Source organism: Salvelinus sp. IW2-2015, linkage group LG4q.2 (assembly GCF_002910315.2).
Source record: "Salvelinus sp. IW2-2015 linkage group LG4q.2, ASM291031v2, whole genome shotgun sequence".
Classification (NCBI taxonomy): domain Eukaryota; kingdom Metazoa; phylum Chordata; class Actinopteri; order Salmoniformes; family Salmonidae; genus Salvelinus; species Salvelinus sp. IW2-2015.
This window is the reverse complement of record NC_036843.1, coordinates 24,931,727-24,938,764: the sequence shown is the minus strand read 5'-3', so window position 1 is coordinate 24,938,764 and position 7,038 is coordinate 24,931,727.

Here is a 7,038-nt window from a genome sequence, read left to right as displayed (position 1 = left end):
TTTTGAGGAAATGTTTTAATGAAATTGGAATTTCAGTTTACTTCACAAATTGCGGGGACTACAGATCTAAATTAGCTACCAGCTAGATCTGGTGCAGTGCCCCACCTCTCATTCTCTGAGACTGGTGTTAGCTACCAGCTAGATCTGGTGCAGTGCCCCACTTTCTCATTTCTGAGACTGGTGTTAGCTACCAGCTAGATCTAGTGCAGTGCCCACCTCTCATACTCTGAGACTGGTGTTAGCTACCAGCTAGATTTGGTGCAGTGCCCCACTTCTCATTCTCTGAGACTGGTGTTTAGCTACCAGCTGATCTGGTGCAGTGCCACCTCTCATTCTCTGAGACTGGTGTTAGCTACCAGCTAGATCTGGTGCAGTGCCCCACTTCTCATTCTCTGAGACTGGTGTTTTGTTGCCAAATAAACATAAATAAAATAGACTGAATTTAAATGGATAGAGTCCCTTGTTGTAACCTATTAATTCAATATTTGTGACAAGAAGAATGTTCTTCATCCAGGGCGTGTAGTGTTTAAAATAGACCTTCTCCAGATGCTGGTGGGAAAGAATGTAGCCTAGCCTAAGAGATGGCGGGATGGGTGAACTCCATAATGAAAGAATGTAGCCTAGCCTAAGAGATGGAGTGATGAATGAACTCCATAATGAAAGAATGTAGCCTAGCCTAAGAGATGGAGGGATGAATGAACTCCATAATGAAAGAATGTAGCCTAGCCTAAGAGATGGAGGGATGAATGAACTCCATAATGAATGTAGCCTAGCCTAAGAGATGGAGGGATGAATGAACTCCATAATGAAAGAATTTAGCCTAGCCTAAGAGATGGAGGGATGAATGAACTCCATAATGAAAGAATGTAGCCTAGTGTTACAAGAATTATGTTCTCCTGTTCATTAACAAATTGAATTACTCAGTCTGCTCTATCAGGATTTGTATGATACTGATAGAAATGAAACAGACAGGCCCAGTCTACAATAGTTAAATGTTTATTCACGGAACGTTCTAACGTGCACAGTACAAAGACCTTCAATTTATAGTGACACACATACTTCCACACAAACCATCAAATCCGCCCGCCAATAGAGATTAGGGAAGTCCGTGAGAATAGCGTCTTCCTGCCCTCCCCTAAGATAGGGAGAGACCTGGGACTGGGAAGTTCTCAGTGTCCCAGCCAAGGTCGCCCCGAATCTGGCTCAGAGAGATAGTCTGTTATCAAGATACTAGACACATTGTCCCCAAAACGTTGATTCTGACTAAGAACTATACTCCAGGATATATTATTATTCTACTGACTAAAACCACACACAGTATTATAATAATCAAATGATTCGAATCACTTACATGCATTMTAATAATCTAATGATTCAAATCAATTTCATACAATAACATGGTTTCAGACTTATGGTTTCAGGAGTGTAATATTCTAATCATTTATTAAAACATATTTCCTTATCAACTAGCCTAAGCGATGGAGTGATGGGTGAACTCCATAATGAAAGAATGTAGCCTAGCCTAAGAGATGGAGGGATGGGTGAACTCCATAATGAAAGAATGTAGCCTAGCCTAAGAGATGGAGTGATGAATGAACTCTATAATGAAAGGGGGAAGTGGAAACGGGATCACTGGTCAGTTGCACAACCCCAACAACCCCTCTGAATCAGAGAGGTGCGGGAGGCTGTCTTAACCGACGTCCATGTCATCGGCGCCCGGGGAGCAGTCGTTGGGGGTTAACCGCCTTGCTCATTTCACAGAGATCACTTCATGTGTAAATGTAAATGTGATGGAGGGCTATAGTTAGTAGAATACTGATCTCACATCTAGCCAACTGTGGAAATGCTGGAGCTGTTGGCGATCTATGTGGCTATTATAACTACATGCATGACACCTAGATTGAAACACACACACACACGTATCAGATATGAGAGGGCAGAGGTCATACGGTGTCGTCCTGCTGATTGGATTTTAGTTAAATTGTAATTTCATAAGAAGGTATCACTATCCCATTGACATTCCTTCCTGTTCCTGCTGCAGTAGTGTTGCATGTAGTTCAGCTGTGTCAATGTTGTTCAAGGCGGAGTAGTCTAGTCATTATTTGCCTGCGATGACTGGTTAAACTTTGTTTTACAGACGCAGAGATCCAAGGTCAGCTCAGCTCATCCACTTGGCCTGGGTTGTGTGTCTGTGTGTGTTTGCACGTGACTGTGTGAGACTGTGTGTGCGTGACTGTGTGTGATGTGTGCGTCCCGTGGGTGTGTGTGAATTATGGTGTTTGGGTGCTTCTGGCTCGTTAGAGTTGATAATTAAGCGGTTGTAATCAAGTTGTTTGGAACACTATCCCGTTAGAGCCAAGCACAATATGTTCAGTTATGTTGTCATCAAACCCACAACTATCCTGTAGGACTTTCCACATCCTCAGCAGTGTTTACCTTGTTAACTAGCATATCCTGAGGATTTCCCTCTGAGCTCCGGTGTGTTTGTTTACACTAGTGTGTTCACTCATTACCATAACGAGGCAGGGGTGATGGTGGTGACCTTTCATTAGCGGGTCAACATGGAGCCTTGTAAAAATGTAGAACTTTTACGCTGTGTGTGTTAGRGATGGACACAGTTATCTGGGTATCCTAACGGACATTAGTATTCGGTTTCTTGAGTGTGTTCAYTGACAATGAAAAAGCTTTGTTATAAATTAAATTAGATGATCCTTGTGACATTGTTAGCTTCAAGGATGTACTATGATGCACTTGAAATACTTAGTTTAATAAAACAAACYTTTGAATGTAGTTTTTAGAACCATGCGTTGAGCTCCTGCTGCACATGTATCCATCCAGGCCGCCCGGACATCGTATGCTATTTGCCCTACTTTAACTAGCAAAGACTGGGGACACCTGACAGTTTCCACAAGACTTGACACAGATCAATGCAAAGACTCACCAGAAAAACCTTTTGTAACAGAATCAGTTCTATCATGGTGAAAATCACTGTTGCTTTTAGAGAAAGACTACAGAGAAAATCACTGTTGGTTTTAGAGAAAGACTACAGAGAAAATCAGCCTGTTGTTTTAGAGAAAGACTAAGAGAAAATCACTGTTGTTTTAGAGAAAGACTACAGAGAAATCAGCCCATGTTGGTTTTAGAGAAAGACTACAGAGAAAATCACCTGTTGGTTTTAGAGAAAGACTACAGAGAAAATCACTGTTTGGTTTTAGAGAAAGACTAGAGAGAAAATCAGCCTGTTGGTTTTAGAGAAAGATCTACAGAGAAAATGACTGTTGGTTTTAGAGAAAGACTACAGAGAAAATCACTGTTGGTTTTAGAGAAAGACAGCATGTGGTTTGAGGAAAGCTACAGAGAAAAATCAGCCTGCTTCGCTGCCATGCTGCAATTTGCAAGCATTCTGATGTGGTCAAAAGAGATTGAAGAGATTTTATTTTAATTTTGTATTATCCGGATATCTGAAAAAATAGTATGATTTATTAACATAGGTGAAATAATGTCCAAATGCCATTTCCTAGTGTGTGTGTGTGTGTGTGTGTGTGTGTGGCATCGTAGAGGGAAATGGTTGTTTTGGAGGACAGCCAGGGGATAGACAGCTGGGTAATCCTTCTCTTCTACTAACACACAAACCACACTCATATCCCAGACGGCCCATCTCACAACCTCTCTCCTCTCACAACCTCTCTCCTCTCACAACCTCTCTCCTCTAACAGCAACCCTTTAAACTGAAGAGCTGTTTTAACTGGTCTCTAGCTAACCTATCCCTCACACAATGACAGAGGACTGGCTGGCTGACTGGTATAGCCTACCGTCCCGTCTCACTCATACATCTGTTAGCTGGCCTGTTTATCATCTAACTGACCTATCCCTCACACAATGACAGAGTATTGGCTGGCATAGCCATGTGTCCCATCCTACTCATAGGCCTACATGGTCTGTAATCACTCCCATTTGATAAGAAATCATTGATCTAATCTGTGATTTGGTTAGATCACACTGGAGCTGTGTTCTACCCTCACTGTGCTGTTCTGTTTGTGGGAGGTCCAACAACTCTAGCCGTCATCCTCCACCGCTCTTAGGTCATTATTTTGTGCAGTTGACAGTGAGAAGTGATGACAATGACACTGATTGGAGAGAGAGAACATAAACTGCCCAATGGGGAGTCGCTGACTAACAGAGGGGGGTCTGAAACAATCCTTCTAAAATGATCCTCTGTCTCCATGCGGGAAGGGAGGGGAGGAGAGAGAAAGGGGATGAGGGAGGTGTAGGAAGCGGGGTCTGGCCTAACTTCCGACTGATTGTGCCCTGCCATTGTAAGAGAAGGTGTTTCCTGTAGGGAGCTTAGCTGGTCATGCAGACCTCTGGACCATTGTCTGGAGGGGATGGAGGGAGGAAGGAGGAGGAGGCGGGGAGGAGGGAGGGAGGGAGGGAGGGAGAGCGAGGAGGAGGGCAGGAGATAGAGAGGGAGGGTTGTACAATTGGAAAGGGTATAATTAGGACATCTCTTGTCTGGTGAAGTGTCTGGACTGATCTGGAAGAGAGACTGGTGGTAAGAGGGGATGGAAACGGGGTTGGGGTCAGGGAGAAGGGGGATGTGGGGAGAGGGTTATAAAGGGATTTGGGTTAGCTGCTGTTGAGACCCTACTGTCCAGCCATACACTTCCTGATGACCTCACAGCAGCATCGTATTTGGTGCACTTCAAGTACGCTCAGGATCATAATACCCACTTCTCTAATTGCCTAATAGACTACCAAATAGGAATCAGTGGAACACAGAAAATCAGTATACTAACTACAGTGTAAAGCACTGAGGAGCTCCATTCTCCCTCTAGTGTCATCTACCGTAGAGGAGAGACAGTTACAATGGGTTATACAGAGGTATATAAAGACCTTAAGAAGACTACAGTTACAATGGGTTATACAGAGGTATATAAAGACCTTAAGCGAAAGACTCCAAGTTACAATGGTTATACAGAGGTTATAAAGACCTTAAGAACTACAGATGTATATAAAGACCTTTAAAGAAACAGAAAAGGAAAGTGAAGTTGTTGATTCAAGGAAAGGAGGAAAGCTGCTTTATTCAAAATGTTTCTTAATAAATCTTCTTCCCCCCGGGTTTAGATGTTTAGGAATAGTCGCTCGCGTTTCTTCTTTGCTGCTCTCTTACTCATGTTATCGGTCGTTTCTCTCTTACAACTTTCTCTGTCCGCCATCTCTCTTCCTCTCGTCTGCTCATTGCTCTTTCTCTCTGCCCTAATTAGCTTCTCGCCTTTCCTCTCGTTCCTCGGCTGACCTTACTGTGTGGCTGTGTTTCTTTCTGCGTCTCGCTGTTCTTATCTCTCTTTTTTCTTGGTGTGTGTGTGTCGTCTCTCTCTCTTGTGGCTCTCCCTTCTGGTTCTTCTGCATCCTTTCGAGGTCTCTCTTACTCTCTCTTGCTCTCCTTTCTGCTCATCTGTAGGACCCCTCCCTTTTGCTCCACTACGCTTTTTCAGTTTTACTGCCCACAAATTTTTCCTATAGGATTGAGTCAGGGCTTTGTGATGGGCACGTCCAACCTGCCATCCTCTTCTCTTTCTTCGCTGCATTCTCTATTCTTCATTCAATCTCCCCTTTTTCTATTCTTCCTTCTTCTCGGCTTTCTTTCTCTCTTTCTCCTATCTCTTTTTCTCGGTGCTGCTGTGGTGTGTGGTGTGTGCTGTTCCTCCGTGTAAGCGCGTGTGGTGCGTGCGGGTGGGTGTCGTCGTACCTGTGTGTGTGTGTCGTGTGGCCCTACTCTCGTTTTGTGCGTCTGTGCCGTCCGGCTAGCGAGCGGTGTCGTGAAGGCTTATAGAGTGCTATTTTGCCGGTGTGTCGGCGTGGTGCGTTCCTCGATGTGTGTGCTGTCTACTCTTTTTCGTGAGGTGTGTGTGTCGAAGGTGAGTCAGCGAGTGTGTGTGGCAACTAACGTGTGTGTGGTGCTTCGTGTGCGTGCGTGTGCGTGCGTGCTTTTTAACTTCCCTGAGTGCGTGTGTGATGTCTTTGTTTCTTCATTTGAGATGGTCCTGTGTCCCCAAGCTCTCTCCTCATCTCTTTTTTCTTCCATATATAACTCCTGCTTCTCCCTCTCCCTCTACCTTTCTTTCTCCATTTTCCCTCTCGATCTTCCCTACTTCCCTACTTTTTTTGTTTTTAATTTCTGCGTTTGCACCCCTCCCTCCTCCTCTCTCTCTTCCCTTTGCCAGCCATCCCTAATCTTCTCCTCTCTTGTCTTCTCCTCTCCAATCCATAGCGCTACTCTCGATACTTGCCTCTTCGTACCACACCCCCCTGAAAAGTGTCGTCACTGCTTCACGGTTGGGGGGATAAGGGGTAGTCCTTCCGGCATGGCTAAGCCTAATCGGTCGATGAAGTGTCCTTCCCCCCTTTTCGGCCGCTGTAACCAAAACCCCCTTGTGAACGTCCAAAAATAACGATTCATTATGCCAAACAGCTTTTTTGTTTTAAAAACAGACCAGAGGACATTCCCCCAAAAGCTACAATCTTTATTTCCTCATGTGCAGTTGCAAACCGTGAGTACTGGGCACTATTGTTCTTTATGGCTGTTTGGGAGAGGCAGGTGAAGGCGTGTTGTCTTTCTGTGCTGAGTTGGGCCATTTCAGTTAGTCGGATAAGACTCGTATTTACCTTGGATAAGCATACTTTTGTACCCGTTCCTCCCATTATCTTCACCAAAGGTAATTTGCTAGATGTAATTTTTACTAGTGGACATCAACTATTTGCTATTTGATTTTTCACCCGTCTGACCAAAGGTCATAGTGGCTTTTCTACAACGTACCTCCCTAACACACCAATGCGAGTTACGTCGAATAATACGGCAGAATGTCTCCAATTCCTGAGAATCTCATTATGAGAGGCCCAGTTTGTTACAGGGAAATGAAGGAGAAAATAATACGCCGCGCCGTGGTCCCCATGGTTGTGTGTATAACCTGGCGAGCAAACAGGAAATGGATATTATTTATGTGCGATTAAATTCATGGACCATTTTAGTAGGGGTTT